At 35.6% G+C, this 18,177-nt stretch overlaps 1 pseudogene; it reads left to right on the top strand.

Annotated features, from left to right (window-relative positions):
- The first annotated feature begins 411 nt into the window (after positions 1-411).
- The window catches only part of LOC127838399 (protein mono-ADP-ribosyltransferase PARP6-like), a 29,432-nt pseudogene continuing 11,666 nt past the window's right edge, over positions 412-18,177 (top strand).

The following is an 18,177-nucleotide window of genomic DNA, read 5'->3' on the forward strand; positions in this document are numbered from 1 at the left end:
ATTCATTTTGTTAGATCCTGCATGTGTCTTTTTGAGGTTTACAATAACGACCTCTTTTTAACAATAAAGTACATATTTATGTTATTGTTACGAAGATCGTCTTTTTAATAAATCTTGTATATATAAGTCATTCAAATTTCGTATTTTTTTATGACGTTTTCGTGGACACGTGCATTTGTGGCATTCTGATTGTGAAAAACAGAGCAATTTGTCACATGATTGGAAGGCTTTAGCAAACTCAGACCATCCGTGATGCTATAAGACTCCGTTTATTTTATTTTAAATAAGCGATCCACGTAATGTAACGAAATATAGCGATAGCATCTGAACTCTCCAAATTTTTCAATCGTCTCGCTTTATAATTATATCAACTTCTAACGATGATTAGCGGTCAAATGTCAAATTGGGCTATTTAACAGATTCTCCGTTCTGACCCATATTTCTGGTTCCAACACATTACCATTCTTTAGCGTAAAATTGCGGTAAAATGAGGAACCAGCTGTAAGTTGCGCAACAACACGAAAACGAAACAAGGAAAATATGTTGCGATTTCTGATCTAGGCCAAATACTTTTAACTACTGGTATTGTGAACTGCAATTGTAAACAAAGTCTTGAAAATGGAATCGATACAAACTGTACACGTTGACAGGTTTGACGTTTATTGATTAGACTAAGAAATATGTTTAATTGACGTTTAAATTACAGGGACTTGTTAATCACAGATTTTCGTATTTTTGAAAAATGACATTAGTCATTAATGAATTTAGGGCACGTTTGTTTGCACCAAACCTAGGTTTGGTTTGGTTTCAAGGGGCGAAACGAATTCCCCAAATCTACATACATCTTTGTAAAATTAATTATTTACATCATGTTTGTGTGATGGGCACTATTGTTTTGTTTAATGCTTCATCTTTACGCGTGACAATATTTTATTTCCCAATAAAATTACTTTTAATAAATATAGGTTACACAACACTTACAAATTGATTTCTGTTCTGGCCACTACGACTCAATATCCAATACCAAATATATTTTGGTCATAAATGTTGTCGTTGTAGTATATGTTACCGTCCTGAAGATTTGTTTCACATTTTAAAGTTCACTTGTTTGTTGCCATACTTAACATTTTCCACAACAAACTCGAACTGTCTGCCTACATGCAATCAAATCCAAACTAGGCAAATATTTACTGGACATTAGGCCCTGTAAAATGGGAAAAAATACAGGACCTCCTCTTTTTTTATAGGTCCTACTGGCTACAGAATATAATAGTAAAATAACTTGGTTTCATTGCTGGGATCAAGGTGTTAATGATATAAAATGATAAAATTATTGAATAGCTATCAATTTCAAGGTCACACATTTGTATCTGACGTTAAATAATAATACACGCCATACATGGTACTAGTCTTGTTTAGTTAAAACTTTTTTTTAATGCTGAAAGCATGTTAACAGTAAATATAAATAGGAATTGCTCCTTTGTAATATCTTAAGAACAATTTCCAAAACAAAAGTAGCTGATACTTGTTTATCCAGGGTTCGCACAGACCTTGAAAAGTGCTTGAAATTCAAGTTTTATCTTGAAAAGTGCTTCAAAACGATCTGGAGTGCTTAAAAGTGCTTATTTTCAACTATAGCTTTGAAAAGTGTTTGAATGTGGTTGGAAAAGTGCTTGAAAATGAAATAACAACAATTAAAAATGTTAAAAACAGATTCATTATTTCCAAGCTTTCAGATAATTTCATGTCATATCGATCCGATGAAATTTATCAGAACAAAGAAATTCATTTATTTCGTGTAGAAGTTGTAACCTAAAATAGCTGTACACGATGCGTGCAAACCGTGTCAGATGATTTACACATGTTGCAATACAACTGTCCTGATTGGGCGCTTATTTCATCAAATCTTTAAATAGAATCATATGAGGAAATTCATTTGATACTTTTGAAAATTGCAAACATTTGTGTTTATGACTCTTATCGTCTATATTACCCACCCATAATTTGATTTTAAAAATGGAAATCGGGCATATATGGGATTATTGAGTAATGAATAAAAAACGGAGAAGTTGCATGTATGCGATTGAGACAATTGAAACGTATGTATCGGGGAATCTGGAGACTCGGGATAATACGATTACTACAATCAGTTATGAGTTCTCCTTGGCTTCAAACTGTTAATTGAATAATCAGACACTCAATTAAAACTCCTCCAGATGCGGTATCCTACAGCTAGGTGCGAATACTGTTTTCTTTTATACGCGGCGTTTTATAAGACAAAAACACTATCATGGGCATGGGGGTGAAATACATTATTCATTATCACTTTTAAATGAAAGGGATCAATACAATACGTTGGTGGAATGATGGCCTAACCACCTTATGGAATTATGTTTGTGAATCCGAATGTAAATGGTTAAACTGTAAGTCAGCATCAGATAGGGCTCTATTGAGGTCTGATTATGTCCAATGGCGAAAGCGTTTTGACGGAGCTGTTAAGTCTGCCAAACGGAAACACTGGGTCAAAACGCAGAATGATATGTTAGCAAACCTTGATAATGACCCTCAAACATTTTTGAGGGATATTGGTAAAGTTGGTGTAGGTCAAAGTAGAACTAAGCAGATCCCAATGGAAGTTCGTATGGACGATGGCTCATTATGTTCAGATAAAGAAATTGTTTTAAATAGATGGAAAAATGACTGTCAGAAATTATATAATAAAGCCAGCTTTACCTCTGCAGCAAACAATAATGTTACCGATAATAATGATACTGTGCCTATGGATATTGGAAATCATATGTCCCGTAATCGTTCATAGTTCATGGACGACACATAGTTGCTAACAATGTTCATTACTCTTAAATTACCGGTATGTAGCCTACTATTCGATATCTCGTCATGCGCAAATTGCCAAGATGACGAGTTTTGCGTTAACTCCCATTTTCTCGTGCCGCGCATGGGACAAGTCTATTCTATCTATTTATGTTAATTTCTCTGCATAATACAGGATAAAATATTCAACAACACCATGTATCAGTTTCTAGTCCAATTTAATGTCTAACATACTTAATATTTTCAGTTATACAAATACGTTGTGATTGCTACATGATTGTGTCTTTCTCGATTCGTGCGTCTCCAAGTCTAAACGCTAACTGTCTATTTCCCTCTAACATTTGCCCCGTGAAATTCAGTTATGAATTCCATTGGTCAGTGTTCTATGCGTGGTTGTTTCTTATTGGATACATTACTTAAGATACTGAATCAATGAAGCCCTGGGAACGGGATAAACAAACCACTAAAATATTTACAAGCTTTATCCAACCTTTTGATGAGAGATTTAACTGAATAAACACTATTGCCTGACCAATACAAACATACCTGGCCTTGTGTCAACTATACTATTCTTTAATCTCTCCCTCATCGATAAGCTTATTTGAACATATGTGCACTTTGTGACTGTCATGTTTACTGGCCATTTTGATAAAATTTTCAATATTTTTTTATATGAGGTAAATCCATATATTCCACCCATAATTTCTAACCATAATGTGACACAACTTATCGGATAAGTGGTATTTCACCCGTATACTAAAGTATGACATTTTCATTTCATTCTAAACCCGTAAATCCATGCTAATGACGATACATTATCAAAATCGGACGATACCGTCCTCTATAATCCTGTTTTTACATATATACTACATATACATTCAAAACATATTTCTCTATATACAAAATTTTGGGGGTCGTTAAGTCTCGACATCTATCTCGCTTTATTTTGCAGTCCATTCATTTACATGTGTTCAGCCATTGTCTGAAGGCACGTGAAAATTGCTTTCTTCATTGCGTTATTTGAACGTGAAGTCTTTTTTGTCAATTTTCGTTTTTTGTGTTTTAACGCTACCGCGTCAATTTGCATCTGATCGTCTGAAGAATCATTTTCAAACCTACGTACAGGTGAGTTTTGCGAATTACCGTTATTGTAATGCATCGTATCTGATTCACTGGAGCTTGACTGTATATCCGCGAATTGTTTGTTTCTCAAATGTTTTTGCAGTTCCGCAAGTGGAATATTTTCCTCGTTGTCCGTATTTTCTCTAATCTGTCGGGTCTGTTGCGTAATTACAGGTAACCCATGTACTGAGTTATTTGAATCGCTATCAGAAGATAATGTGTCGTCCGCAAAGGCTAAATTTGCTTTTCTAATCGGGCGCGTTAACGGTTGATTTATCACTGGCCATTCATCGATATTTGCGTGTCTTATTTGATCAGCGTGAACTTTAATAGTTGAGTTGTCTAACTGATTTTTTATTACGTATGTTAACGGCGACTTTTGTTCGATTATACGATAATATGGCCTCCATTTACTGTCTAATTTATTTGTACGTTGAAAGTTTTTGTAGTAAACGGGGTCATTGATTTCGAATTTAATATCTTTCGTATTTTTATTCGCATAATCAGCTTGTCTACGTTTCGATTTTTGAATTTGGGCACATACCTTTTTAAATGATTTGTGTTGTTCTTCTAATATTATTTTATGATAATCTTCACCGTGATATTTACGTCTAGGCTTTAACAAGTTGTCTATTGGAAGAATAGGGTCTCTATTAAAAAGTAAGAAGAACGGTGTGTGCTTCGAAGTCTCGGATGTACAAAATCTCATTGCCGCTAAAGACATGTTTAAATGTACGTCCCATTGTTGTACATTTTCTTGAACCCGTTTTGATAGTATATTATTCATAGTCCCATGTGAACGCTCGTTCATGCCATTAGACGCGGGATGATATATTGTCGTCTTTACGTGGTCAATGTTCATTGATTTAATTGTTTCAGTGAAAGCTGTGCTTGTGAATTCTTTTCCGTTATCAGTTATAATTCTTATAGGACAACTATGACGGCAATAAATCTCGTTCATTAACAGGTGTATTACGCTATCAGAAGACTTATCAGGCGATGCGAAAGCTTCTATGTATCCTGAGAATTGATCTACGAAACATATTATATATCTATTTCCGGAAAGCGTTTTCGGATATGGCCCGCATATATCTATGGAAACAACTGAAAACGGAAACGGCGGTATTGAGGTATCCGACGATATGGGAGCTTTAATTGCTTTTAAGTTTCTACTTTGACATATAATGCACTTAGATACATAATCATTCAATTCTTTGAACATTTTAGGCCAGTAATATTTCTCTTTTAGTGTCTGAAAAAGCCTTTGAGACCCAGGATGTCCGTTTTCATCATGGTATTGCTTGACAACTGAATCAGTCAGGTGTTTAGGTACGAACAGCCTGAGAGTAGGTTCCTCATCTACGTTTGATATGTAGTACAGTATGTCATCAACCGTTAAATATCTATCATCTTCACTCTTGTTCTGTTTCCCTAATCTTAATCTCGCTTTAATCTCAGATATATGAGGGTCTTTTTCTTGTTCTATTTGCATATTAAGCCCTGATATATTATTGTTCGACGCTGTGTCGTCGACTGGGATTGGCTGCGGGGTAATAATATTATCAATTATTTGCTTGTGGTCAATGTTTGTAGAGTCGATTACGTTAATTTCGCGTGTTTGGTCTTGTTCATTTATTTGCGAATTGATCGTAAAATGTTTATCGTTAATATCTAATTCTATTTCTGTTTGATCGCATTGATTATTCCTTATTTTGGTTTTTGGAGGTCGGCTTAAAAAGTCGGCAATAATATTCTTTTTTCCCGGTATATATTCAATTTTGCAGTGATAACCCGCTATACTTAAGGCCCATAATTGTATTTTCTTGTTTTGCATCGGACTTTCCAATAAATACTTAAGCGGCTTGTGATCACTCTTTATAACAAATTCAGCATTGTGTAAATAATGGTGTAATTTACTTAGACTGTAAAATATGCTGTAACATTCTTTTTCAATGGTACTATATTTGCATTGTGTGGGGCTTAATCTGTGCGATATAAAAAATATCGGCTTTTCGCCCACATAATCCCCGGTCTCTTTACTGTCGCATTTTTGAGTCAAACAGGCTCCGACGCATTTATCAGATGCATCCGTATACAGAATATAACCTTTTTTTGGATCAGGGTATGAAAGATAAGGGATTTGCGTAAATGAGTCTTTTAATTGTTTGAAACTATCTTCGCATTGTTTCGACCATTTAAATAGGACATTCTTTCTCGTTAGATTAATGAGAGGCTCGACTACTTCTGAATACGACGGACAGAATCTCCTATAAAATCCCGCTGCGCCTAAGATAGATCGTACATCGCGCACGCACTTTGGCCTAGGGAATTGTCGGATCGCTTCTACCTTTAACGGATCCGGCCTTATACCATTTTGATCTATGATGAAGCCTAGGTACCTAGTCTCTCTTTGTAAGAATTGACATTTTGATAGTTTTAGCTTTAGGTTATGTTTACTGAGACTCTGTAGTACTGTATCTACGTGTGATAAATGAGATTGCAAGTCAGGTGAAAATATTAGAATATCGTCTAGATACGCTACAGCGAAACCCTCACAACCCTTGAGTACTTTATTAGCCAATTCTTGAAATATAGCACCGGCGGAGGAGGCACCGAAGGGCATAACATTAAATTGAAATAGACCCCTGAATCCCGAAGCGAAAGTCGTTTTTTCTCTGTCCTCTTTATAGGTATTTGCCAATATCCCGATATCAAATCTAAACTGGTGAAATATTTACTTTTACCTAATAACGCCAATATATCATCTATTAATGGTAATGGATAGGCAATTGGTTTTGTTATTTTGTTTAATTTTCTAAAATCAACACAGAACCTTTTCTCATCTTTATTATCTTTATTTGAATCATGGTTATTTTTCTTTTTATCTACTAAAACAATAGGGAAGCTCCACGGACTTCTTGATGGACTTATTATGTTTGCGTCTAGCATTTCGTCGATGGCTTTATCTATGAATACCTTATTGTTTAATGGTGTTCGATACGGCCTTAATTTAATGGGCGGATGATCCCCTGTATCTATGGTAAATTCTATCGCTGAAGTTTGTGTTAATTCTAAATTATTTCTTGCGAAGAGAGTTCTGTGTTTTAAGAGTATCGGTAGAATATTTTGTTTTTGATTTTCATCTACACGTAAATCTGATAAGATTTCATCTTTAGATAAACCTGATTTCGGCTGATTATTTTTAATAACTTCTTGTACTGAGCATATTTCATTATCATTTACCGATTTTATTCGCCCTATGGCACAGTGTCGTCTAAGCCTTATTGTTTTGTGCGTATTGTTTATAATTAAAATGGGAAATTGCCTATCACGCGTTGTGTTGACGACTGAATTAACAATTGTTAAACCGGGTTCATTATCAAAGAAAGAATTGCTTATTCCATTGAATTCATAATTCGTATTTGAACGTATGCAGTTTCTTTTAGCTTGAGCAAAGAGTCTATATGCAGTTTGTGGTTTTAACACAGTATGCCTAGTTAATCTCGCTATCGTTGAAAGATGTACATCTTCTTCTAGAGGTACATAACAGTTATCAATCCTCAGACATCCTAAATCAAAGTATAAACGGACACCATTATCTTGTAAAAAGTCTCTTCCTAAAATAACATTTCTATTAACGTTACTTACTACAAAAACATGTGCTCTTTATATATGCTCCCTATTTTGAATCTCAATTTTACACATCCGTGGACATGTAATGAATTTCCGTTTACCGACTTTAGATTTACTTTTTTTATTATCAGTGCTGGTTTGTGTTTTAACATATCATAAGTACGTTTACTTATCAATGAAACTTCAGCGCCGGAGTCTACCAAGCTCCTAAATTGATAACCACCTGTTGAAATAACACAAGAATTTGGACTACCACACAAAGCGATATTATATGTCTCGACTTTTTCATTCTTACTATAGACCCCTTTTTGGTAAGAATTTCCTAGTTTTTTCGATTAATGTACGTTTTCCTTTGAGTACATTCTCTACTAAAGTGTCCTAATTTACCACAATTCCAACAATCAATTTTATCTTTCCAATTTTTGTCATATTCGTTCTTGCGCCTGTTACCGTTTTGATCTATCATATGACCCTTCCGCCCTACCGGATATGCACTTATCTCGCGTTGCCTACGGCGACAGATTTCAATAGAATGACCGTGTTTCTTACAATATGTGCAAACAATAGATGACCTAATATAATCGATACCTGTCTGAATATTATCGGTCGTAATGTTATCAAGTCCATTTATTTGTGATCGTAACTCAAACCTAGCTCTGACACTTTGCTCATGTATAGCGCTTTTTAAAGCATTTGATAACGTTGCATGATTTTCGCGCATTAATTTAAGTCTCAAATAATCGTGCGATAATCCGTCGATAAAAATTTCTACTAACTGTTTTTCTTTATATTCTAAATTTCCTTCAATATTTTCGTATGCATCCGTCGCAAGAGATAAAAGTCGTTCAGCGTATATTTGAACATTTTCGTCGGTCCTTTGTTTAGTCGTCTTTAATAATGAGAAAGCGTATTGTGGGTCTTGAATTTCTGCAAATCTTAATTTAAGCTGTTCCTTTAAATCTGTCCACGTCCCTGTCGAATCATCAGTCAAAAAACTATGTATGTAATCACTAACAAGCCCTTTACTAGATTGGTAAGCAACAAATTTTAATTTATTCTCATCTAAATTGGTAAGTGTTCCATATTTTTCTACATTTTTAATCCAATGTTTAAATTCTTTTGAATTTCCATCAAATGATTGTACCACCTGTGAAATAGTCTGAGTGCTTATGGCGGTTTTAACATCTTTAATTTGTTCATTTAAATTTTGAAATAATTCAGGGATTATTTGATTTGCCATTTTGATACAAGCGTTAGGAAATAAAACAGTCACTCACCGGAAGTTGCAGAATATGTGCGGTCTGATGTCGTTGTTCCCGGCTCACGGTTGTTGTTACTGGTTACAGAAGTTGCCGAAACGGAGTTTCTTTGCGTTGTTTTTCATGGCTTCGTAATCGTAAGTGGTAGTATTTGTTGTTCAAATCCTTGGTTCACGAGCACCATTTAACGTCCTGTGTCCCGTAATCGTTCATAGTTCATGGACGACACATAGTTACTAACAATGTTCATTACTCTTAAATTACCGGTATGTAGCCTACCATTCGATATCTCGTCATGCGCAAATTGCCAAGATGACGAGTTTTGCGTTAACTCCCATTTTCTCGTGCCGCGCATGGGACAAGTCTATTCTATCTATTTATGTTAATTTCTCTGCATAATACAGGATAAAATATTCAACAACACCATGTATCAGTTTCTAGTCCAACTTAATGTCTAACATACTTAATATTTTCAGTTATACAAATACGTTGTGATTGCTACATGATTGTGTCTTTCTCGATTCGTGCGTCTCCAAGTCTAAACGCTAACTGTCTATTTCCCTCTAACATTTGCCCCGTGAAATTCAGTTATGAATTCCATTGGTCAGTGTTCTATGCGTGGTTGTTTCTTATTGGATACATTACTTAAGATACTGAATCAATGAAGCCCTGGGAACGGGATAAACAAACCACTAAAATATTTACAAGCTTTATCCAACCTTTTGATGAGAGATTTAACTGAATAAACACTATTGCCTGACCAATACAAACATACCTGGCCTTGTGTCAACTATACTATTCTTTAATCTCTCCCTCATCGATAAGCTTATTTGAACATATGTGCACTTTGTGACTGTCATGTTTACTGGCCATTTTGATAAAATTTTCAATATTTTTTTATATGAGGTAAATCCATATATTCCACCCATAATTTCTAACCATAATGTGACACATACAAGTTGTAAAAAAATGCTAACAGAGGTAAGGCTGCTGGTACTGATGGTATTCCATACGAGGTGTTAAACAATAGAACAGCGATAGGTTTCTTACACGAATTGTTTAACGTGTGTTTTAGGACAGGAAGGATTCCACACGAGTGGGGAAAGGGTATTATTAACCCTATCCCTAACGCGTGTACAGCCGACCCTAGAGATCCTTTATCATACAGGGGCATAACTCTTGCTAATACTATGTTTAAATTGTACAGCTCTGTTTTAAACAACCGTCTATACAAATGGGTCGAAGATAATGATAAGGTGGTCGACGAACAGAATGGATTTCGTAAACAACGTAGTACAGTAGATCATCTCTCTTCTTTTACCAATCATGTAGATACCAGGAAGAGGCTGAATCAATCTACTTTTTGTGCATTTATTTATTTAAAAATGGCATATGACTTTGTTGATAGAGATATCCTATGGAATAAACTGAAACACATTGGTATTAATGGCCCTATATTGAATGCATTTAAGTCTTTATATTCTTCAGTTTCTTCCTGTGTTTGTATCAATGGCTACGTCACAGACTGGTTTAACGTTACGTCAGGTTTACGTCAGTGATGTTCAAGCTCGCCGACCTTATTCAACCTCTTCATCAACGACCTGGCCGTGGAAATGAAAGCCTGTGGTAGGGGCGTTGATGTCGGGGATGAAAAAGTGTGTATATTGCTATTATGCAGATGATATGGTACTGCTTGCAGACAATGAACAGGATTTACAATGTATGATAAACAAAGTGTATGATTGGTGTGTAAGCAATTTCATGTCTGTTAATATAAGTAAAAGCAACATTGTACACTTCCGACGAAAGGCAAAAGCTAGAACAGATTATCAGTTTTTGTATGGCGATGAGACGTTATCCTTTGTTGACCAGTATAAATACCTTGGCTTAGTCCTTAATGAGCACTTAGATATTAATGTTACTGTTAAAATGGTTGCTCAAAGTGCTAGTAGAGCACTAGGTTTGTTAATTGCAAAATATAAATCGATGGGTGGAATGCCGTATAGAGTATACAGTAAATTATATGAGTATGGTATGGTCGGTCATAGACTATGGGGCAGCGGTATGGGGAGATAAAACGTGTTCATGCATTAACGCCGTTCATAATAGAGCTATGCGATTCTTTGTGGGTCTTCGTAAATATGCACCCACTGCCACTGTCTCTGGGTATATGGGCTGGCAACAACCCGAAACTCGCCAATGGATGGCTGTCAGTCGGCAATGGCACCGATTAATGAACATGGATAATGCAAGAGTTAATTACACAGTTTTCAAATGGTGCAAGGGCAGAAGTACTGTCTGCAGAAATTGATGTTTTTCTGTTGCAACCATGTTTCGGTCTCTACAGGTAGACGTGTACAGTAGGGACTGTAGCTCGGTTAGCAAGCAATCATGCTAAGGGAAGTGTCAAATGAGATAGCTAAGAGACACATGTACAACTGCCAGTTATCCATTGAGAGAGAAAATAGTGTAACCGGCAATGGGCATAATAAACTTAGAACATATAGACATAATAACGTTTTTATGAGCCTGAACTTTATTGTACTATAAACATGCCTCTATCTCACCGATCAGCAATTGCTAAATTCAGATGTGGAGTTGCTCCACTTAAAATAGAAACTGGTAGATATATTGGCCAGCCACTGGAAGAAAGGTCATGTCCGTTTCGTGCCAATGTAATAGAAAATGAAGCACATGTTATCATACACTGTCCCGAATATATAAGTGAACGAAACTCCCTATTTATGAAGGCCAATGCATATGATAGCAACTTAAGTCAACTGGCTGACTGTGATAAATTTAGATTGTTATTCTCCACCAATGCAATTGTTGGAGATGTTGTCAAAACCTGCTTCTTAATTTTAAAAAGTAGAAATGCAAAGCTGTAAAGAAAGTTTTAATATTGATGTACATACACATTTGACTTTTTTGTTGTATATGACGTTTCTTTGCATGGCATATCTTAGCTTGTCTTATATTATTTTATCTCTGTATAAATGTACTTGCTTTATATTTAACTAAAAGATTTTATGTGCTTTAACAGGATGTTTTAGTATTAGAAAGGGGCACTTACAGTGTAAAAGCACTGCAAATGCTAGTTCTAATGATACGTTTTATTTTATGTATTTGAATGCTTACATTATAGTCTCTTATAATTCAAAAATGAATTGCATGGTTAACCCTGTTTGTTAATTGCTGTATGTATGTGAAACCATGATGAGACTCTAATAAAGATATTTTTTACGTTTATGTTGAATTATTTTATTTTAAGCGAATACGATGAACACGGTGGTATATATTATGGGTCTGCGGTGATTCGCGGTGTTCGCCTTATGGCAAACGGCCCCGCGACATTTGATCTGAACACTCATCGCGGGGTTCATATTGGTAAGCGAACACAGTGAGATGAACATCGCAGCGATTGGCGTTGTTTTAAGTACACGGTGCCTGTACTAAGGGTAAACATACATATTATCATGTCTTTTCCATGAGTCCGAAGTCGTAGGTTTTTTTTCAAGATTTATGACAGTTCCGATCTGTTTATACTAGCAGGTACTTGATCGGTACGTGTTTTATAATGTAAGGGAGGTAACTGCTACTCATCTGTCGCCAATTGGTCTACTTTTTTGTATGCATTATGCCATTACGGTGCTGACATATGCCAGCAAATAAGTGCATTTTTCAGAAAGGGTTGCTTTTGAAGTACCCTTGGGTTATTGACAACGCCAATTCTAAGTATGCAGATCAGATAAAGAGATGTCTAGCATGGGGGAATCCGCGTTATAAAACCGACCGAAGAGTGAACATTTAGAATACATATTCAATACAAATAACGGGTTTTGTTTTGGTATGTGTAATGCCTTTGGTCAATTACGGTACTATATCATAATGAAATATCTTACTTTTGATTAAAACAGTTGTTACGGTATCAGGGTAGTGCATACTGTTGTAAGTCACAAAGAATGTTAAGCAAGAAGGGACCAATTTAGCGAAAAATGTTGTCAGTATTGGACACTAAAATAATATACATTTTTCAGTATGTCGGACTAAAAAAGTGCTTGAATTTAGATTTTTTTCCCCTTGAAAACTGCTTAAAAAGTGTTTGAATTTCATTCAAGAAAATATGTATGAACCTGTTAGCGCGCATGTCAGGTATGAGTCTGGTCAATGCAGCCTAAACCGACAACGGCCTCGATAAATGACAACCGGACTGTTTCACGCATGAACATTGATAGCCAAGATAATAACGGTTTGGATGACAATGATCATTATTATACATTACTATTGCTAGTAAAACAACACAAATTGATATCTGCATCATTTAAATTGTTATAATCAGATTAATGATAGTCTTGTTAAGCGACTAGGCCGTCATGAATTTGGACCGTCCTGACCCGCATTCGTAAGATGCACATAAATGGACCAATCAGGTGCCCTCGGAAAAAGCGTTGGCACGGAAAAGCACGTGTAAAAGACGCTATTGCTATTGTTGCACCTCAGAAAACTTTCAGAGCCATAAACAAACCTACATTAACCTATGAATTTGTTGTTCTTTTTACCTGACAATCGGTCCTGTAAATTTGACAGACAGGCCGGACCTTACACAATTTTACAGGACATGTCCGTCGGTCCGGCCATGTTTGGCCAAGACTGCTACATGTATTCAACTACCCAAATCTACCAAAATCTTACAATATCTTCCCGTCATTGACCCAAATCTACACAAAATTTATACAAATAATTATTTTACATCACGTTTGTGAGATGGGCACTATTGTTTTTTTAATTCTTCATCTTTACTCGGCATGTAATTTTCCACATGCAGGTGGTTAGCGTGTTTCTATGATACCTAAATTGTTACATATATATTTAATTTTATTTTTTTTCAGAAAAGTTAATTGTTCGTTATAATTTGATTATTTATCATTCAAAATTATGTTTTCACTCATTAATATCATAGCCACACGCTATCCACATGTGTCATTCCCCCCCCCCCCCCCAAAAAATAAAATAAAATAAAATACACATCAAATATAGGTTACACACCACTTCGCTAATTGATTTCTGTTCTGGCTACCCAATAAATTGTGGTCATACATGTTATCGCTGTACTATAAGTTATTGTCCTTTAGAGCAAACGTGTTTTACATTGTTATGTTTACATGTATTTGTGTGTTGCCGTATTCAACAGTTTTAACAATCAACTCAAACTGCATGCCCATTCAACTACCTTAATCTACCCAAATCTTACCAAATCTACCCAAAATTGACCTAAATCTACACAAAGCTTAAAAAAATCATGTTTGTTTGACGGGCACTTTTATTTCTAAATGCTTCATCTTAACTCGTGACAATATGTAATTTTCTAATAAGACATTACTTGAATAAATATGGGTTACAAACCACGTACAAGTTGATTTATTTTCTGACTATTCTGCTACTGAATAAATTGTGGTCATGCATGCTATCGTTGTAGTATATGTTATTGTCCTTTAGATCAAACTTGATTTACACTTTGTATGTCCCCCACTATAGTAGTGGGGGACATATTGTTTTTGCCCTGTCTGTTGGTCTGTCTGTTGGTCTGTCTGTTTGCGCCAACTTTAACATTTTGCAATAACTTTTTCTATATTGAAGATAGCAACTTCATATTTGGCATGCATGTGTATCTCATGAAGCTGCACATTTTGAGTGGTGAAAGGTCAAGGTCAAGGTCATCCTTCAAGGTCAGAGGTTAAATATATATGGCCAAAATCGCTCATTTTATGAATACTTTTGCAATATTGAAGATAGCAACTTGATATTTGGCATGCATGTGTATCTCATGGAGCTGCACATTTTGAGTGGTGAAAGGTCAAGGTCATCCTTCAAGGTCAGAGGTCAAATATATGTGGCCCAAATCGCTTATTTTATAAATACTTTTGCAATATGAAGATAGCAACTTGATATTTGGCGTGCATGTGCATCTCATGGAGCTGCACATTTTGAGTGGTGAAAGGTCAAGGTCATCCTTCAAGTTCAGAGGTCAAATATATGTGGCCCAAATCGCTTATTTTATGAATACTTTTGCAATATTGAATATAGCAACTTGATTTTTGGCATGCATGTGTATCTAATGGAGCTGCTCATTTTGAGTGGTGAAAGGTCAAGGTCAAGGTCATCCTTCACAAGGTCAAGGTCATCCTTCAAAGTCAAACATCATATAGGGGGACATTGTGTTTCACAAACGCATCTTGTTATGTTTATTTGTTTGTTGCCATACTATCCAATTTCAAAAATCAACTCGAACTGCCTGCCTATTCAACTACCTAAATCGACCAAAATCGACCAAAATATATACACATCTTGTAAAAGTAATTAGTTTACATCATGTATTGTTTTTATTAATGCTTCATCTTACACAATTGATTCTCCCTCTGCTTTTCAAGGCATATGTCACTACCTATGACATGAACCATAAGGGCTTGGGACCTTCTAGCTTTTATATAAGCAAAACACACAAGAATTAATCACTGTGTAATGCTCAACAAAGGCTATGCAGCATTAAGATGTTTTGTTTTTTTCATTGTTACTTTCACAGTTGATATTTATAGTCCAAAGCACAGAACCGGAAGATTAAGCTTCTTGTTGTACTGTCTCCGGAACTCCCCTGCCTGCTCAGCCCCCAGCTTCCTCTTCCTGTAGTGCTTTGTAGAGTACGGCAAGTAAGGTTCTGCTGGGACTGAAATCGACGAAGCCAGTGCCAGGTCAGGGGCGGGAGCAGTCACAAATCGTACTTATGGTGCCGGTGCAACGGGCACCGGCACTTCTGGCTTGAACTTATCTGTTGGAATAATTCGTCTATTATAAAATAGTGCCCATATAAGCCGAATCTCGTGTATCGCATATATATTGTCAATATATATCAAAATTATTATGAAATTAAGTTAATCTGTACTCTGTTTACTAATGCTAGCATAATCTTGCAGTGTTGCAGTGTTATAATTAATGTGTCGATGGCAGCAATATTAATAATAAAAGCACTGAAGGCACTGTAGGTGTTCGTTGTTGTAGTAGAAGTTTAGATGCAACTCAGTTTAAAAATTATGTTATAGTTTTTTATATTGCAAGTTTTAAATGAACACAACCCATTCAAATTTAAAGCACAGGTCCAGATATGTTTTTTAAATCATCAATAAAAAATCATTAATAAAAATATCATTTAAGCTTAATTTTGGGAAAACAGGCCTTAATGCATATGCATAAATTGTCATCCCAGTACCAGAGACTCTCTTTAATCGAAAAACATTATAAAATCAGAGATGTCTTCCTTGATAAGCTTGTGTGCATTGTACAGGCTTATCAGTATGCACAGGCTAATCTTTTTTACATGCATTAAGAAAAAGAAAACGAGCAAGTATCGCCGCGACTGTCAAGAAAAAGATCGAGTATCGCCGCGACTGTCAAGAAAAAGATCGAGTATCGCCGCGACTGTCAAGAAAAAGATCAAGTATCGCTTTGTGTGTCTAGTGTCGCCCGAGATGTGAGAAGTGCGAGGTGGCACAGTCCGGATTGCGTAGTTACGGGATATAAGCCCGACATCGTTAATTTACATTGTATTACGCGTTTAAGATCGAAGTTGTAAGGTAAAGTCCTTGAACAATTAATTCATAAAAAAGTTTCATGTTATTCTTTTATTGAAATTTTACTGGTCATCTGATTTTGTTCAGTACTTCCATTTTACAGTTCGCTTTTGATAATGGCAATGCGCTTTTGGTACGCGGTTATTGGCTTTTCTGTGTTCGTTACGTACCTTGATTTAGCTCTATCTTACTTCTTTTTAGACATTAGTTGGTCTTTTCGACACAATTCTATAGCAACCACAGGAAGCAATATATATTTGTCTCCAAATTTATTACACAGGTAGCTTTGATTAGTTTTAATTGGTGTAGATTTGGATAGATTTGGGAAGATTAATAAGTAAGTGGTGTGAAACCTATATTTGTCACGAGAAGAATGAAGCATTAAACAAACAAGAGTGCCCATCACACAAACATGATGTAAAATAATTATTTTTATGTAGATTTGGGTAGATTTGAGTAGATTTGGGAAGATTTGAGTAGATTTGGGTAATTCGTGCCGCCGCCTTTTGGCCACCTCACGTCCCTTTCTGACCATAACTGCTTTATTAAAAGCAGCAATTGACTCAAGATATGATGAGAGCCTCTCCTGCTGCACTTATTCACCCATAATTATTTGTTCCTGCGTACGTAAAGTTTGAAGACCGAATAACAAACGTTGAAAATTGCGGGCTTCGAGAGGTGTATCAATAAACATGTTTATTCGATTTACGACTTCCGGTTTTGCGACATTCAAAATATATATATAGAAGCCATTTAACAGAAATTTGACATAAATATAAACATAAAACATTTTTAGAAAATAGCCGACAACGACCGATTTGGCGTTAAAATTCCCGGGTACGTTAAAGTATGTTTCCGGTACTCGGGGTACATGTAAGTATACTTACATGTACCCGGGGTACATGTAAGTAGTACCCGAGCCGACAATGACCAATCGAGCGTTAAAGCCTTATTAGCTACTCTTGTGACAGTTTTAGTTATAGATGCTTTTGTCAATTATAATGCCAGCAGCAATTAAAACATTTTTTTCCATTTTCAGGTAATAGTGGATCAAGCACCTCAACTGAACCACTGTACACTGCAAATAATAATCAGAAAATGTAAATTCTTAGTTTATAAATTTAGTTTTTAGCTCACCTGAGCTTCACACGGGGTCTCATTTATAATTAATGCTTGGATTTAGATTAAGATTGAGCTTGTCTCCTATATAAATCAGAATTGCCTTCAGTAAAGTGTATATTAATTTTAAATGAAAGTTCAACCTCAAACACGTCACGGTGATGTTGTGGATGAGGTGTCCGCCCAGCGATCAGGAGTTTGTGGGTTTGTTCCCTTCTCGGGGAGCGTTCTCATTATCTCCACCAAAGACACCAAGTACTGGTTCTTCACAGGAAACAAACTTCAAAGTGTCTCAATAAGCCTTGTCTTGAATTTCTACATATCATATGATATATAGTCTGAATTGTATGTACACAAATCACAATTATTTACATATTTTAAAGCATTTCGATTTTTTTTTAAACTTGAATCCCTGTAACTTCTAAAATGTGGTTCCAGTCATGCCACTTTAAAACACCCGCACATAGTTTTCAGAGACTTTCATAAAATTTCTATATCATCCCTGGAATTATCAATTTAATAGTAAATATTAAGTGTTGTATCTCAACAAAACATTACAAATACATTGCGATCATATTTCGAATTGAAAC

The sequence above is a fragment of the Dreissena polymorpha genome, chromosome 7 (genome assembly GCF_020536995.1).
Source record: "Dreissena polymorpha isolate Duluth1 chromosome 7, UMN_Dpol_1.0, whole genome shotgun sequence".
Taxonomy (NCBI): Eukaryota; Metazoa; Mollusca; class Bivalvia; order Myida; family Dreissenidae; genus Dreissena; species Dreissena polymorpha.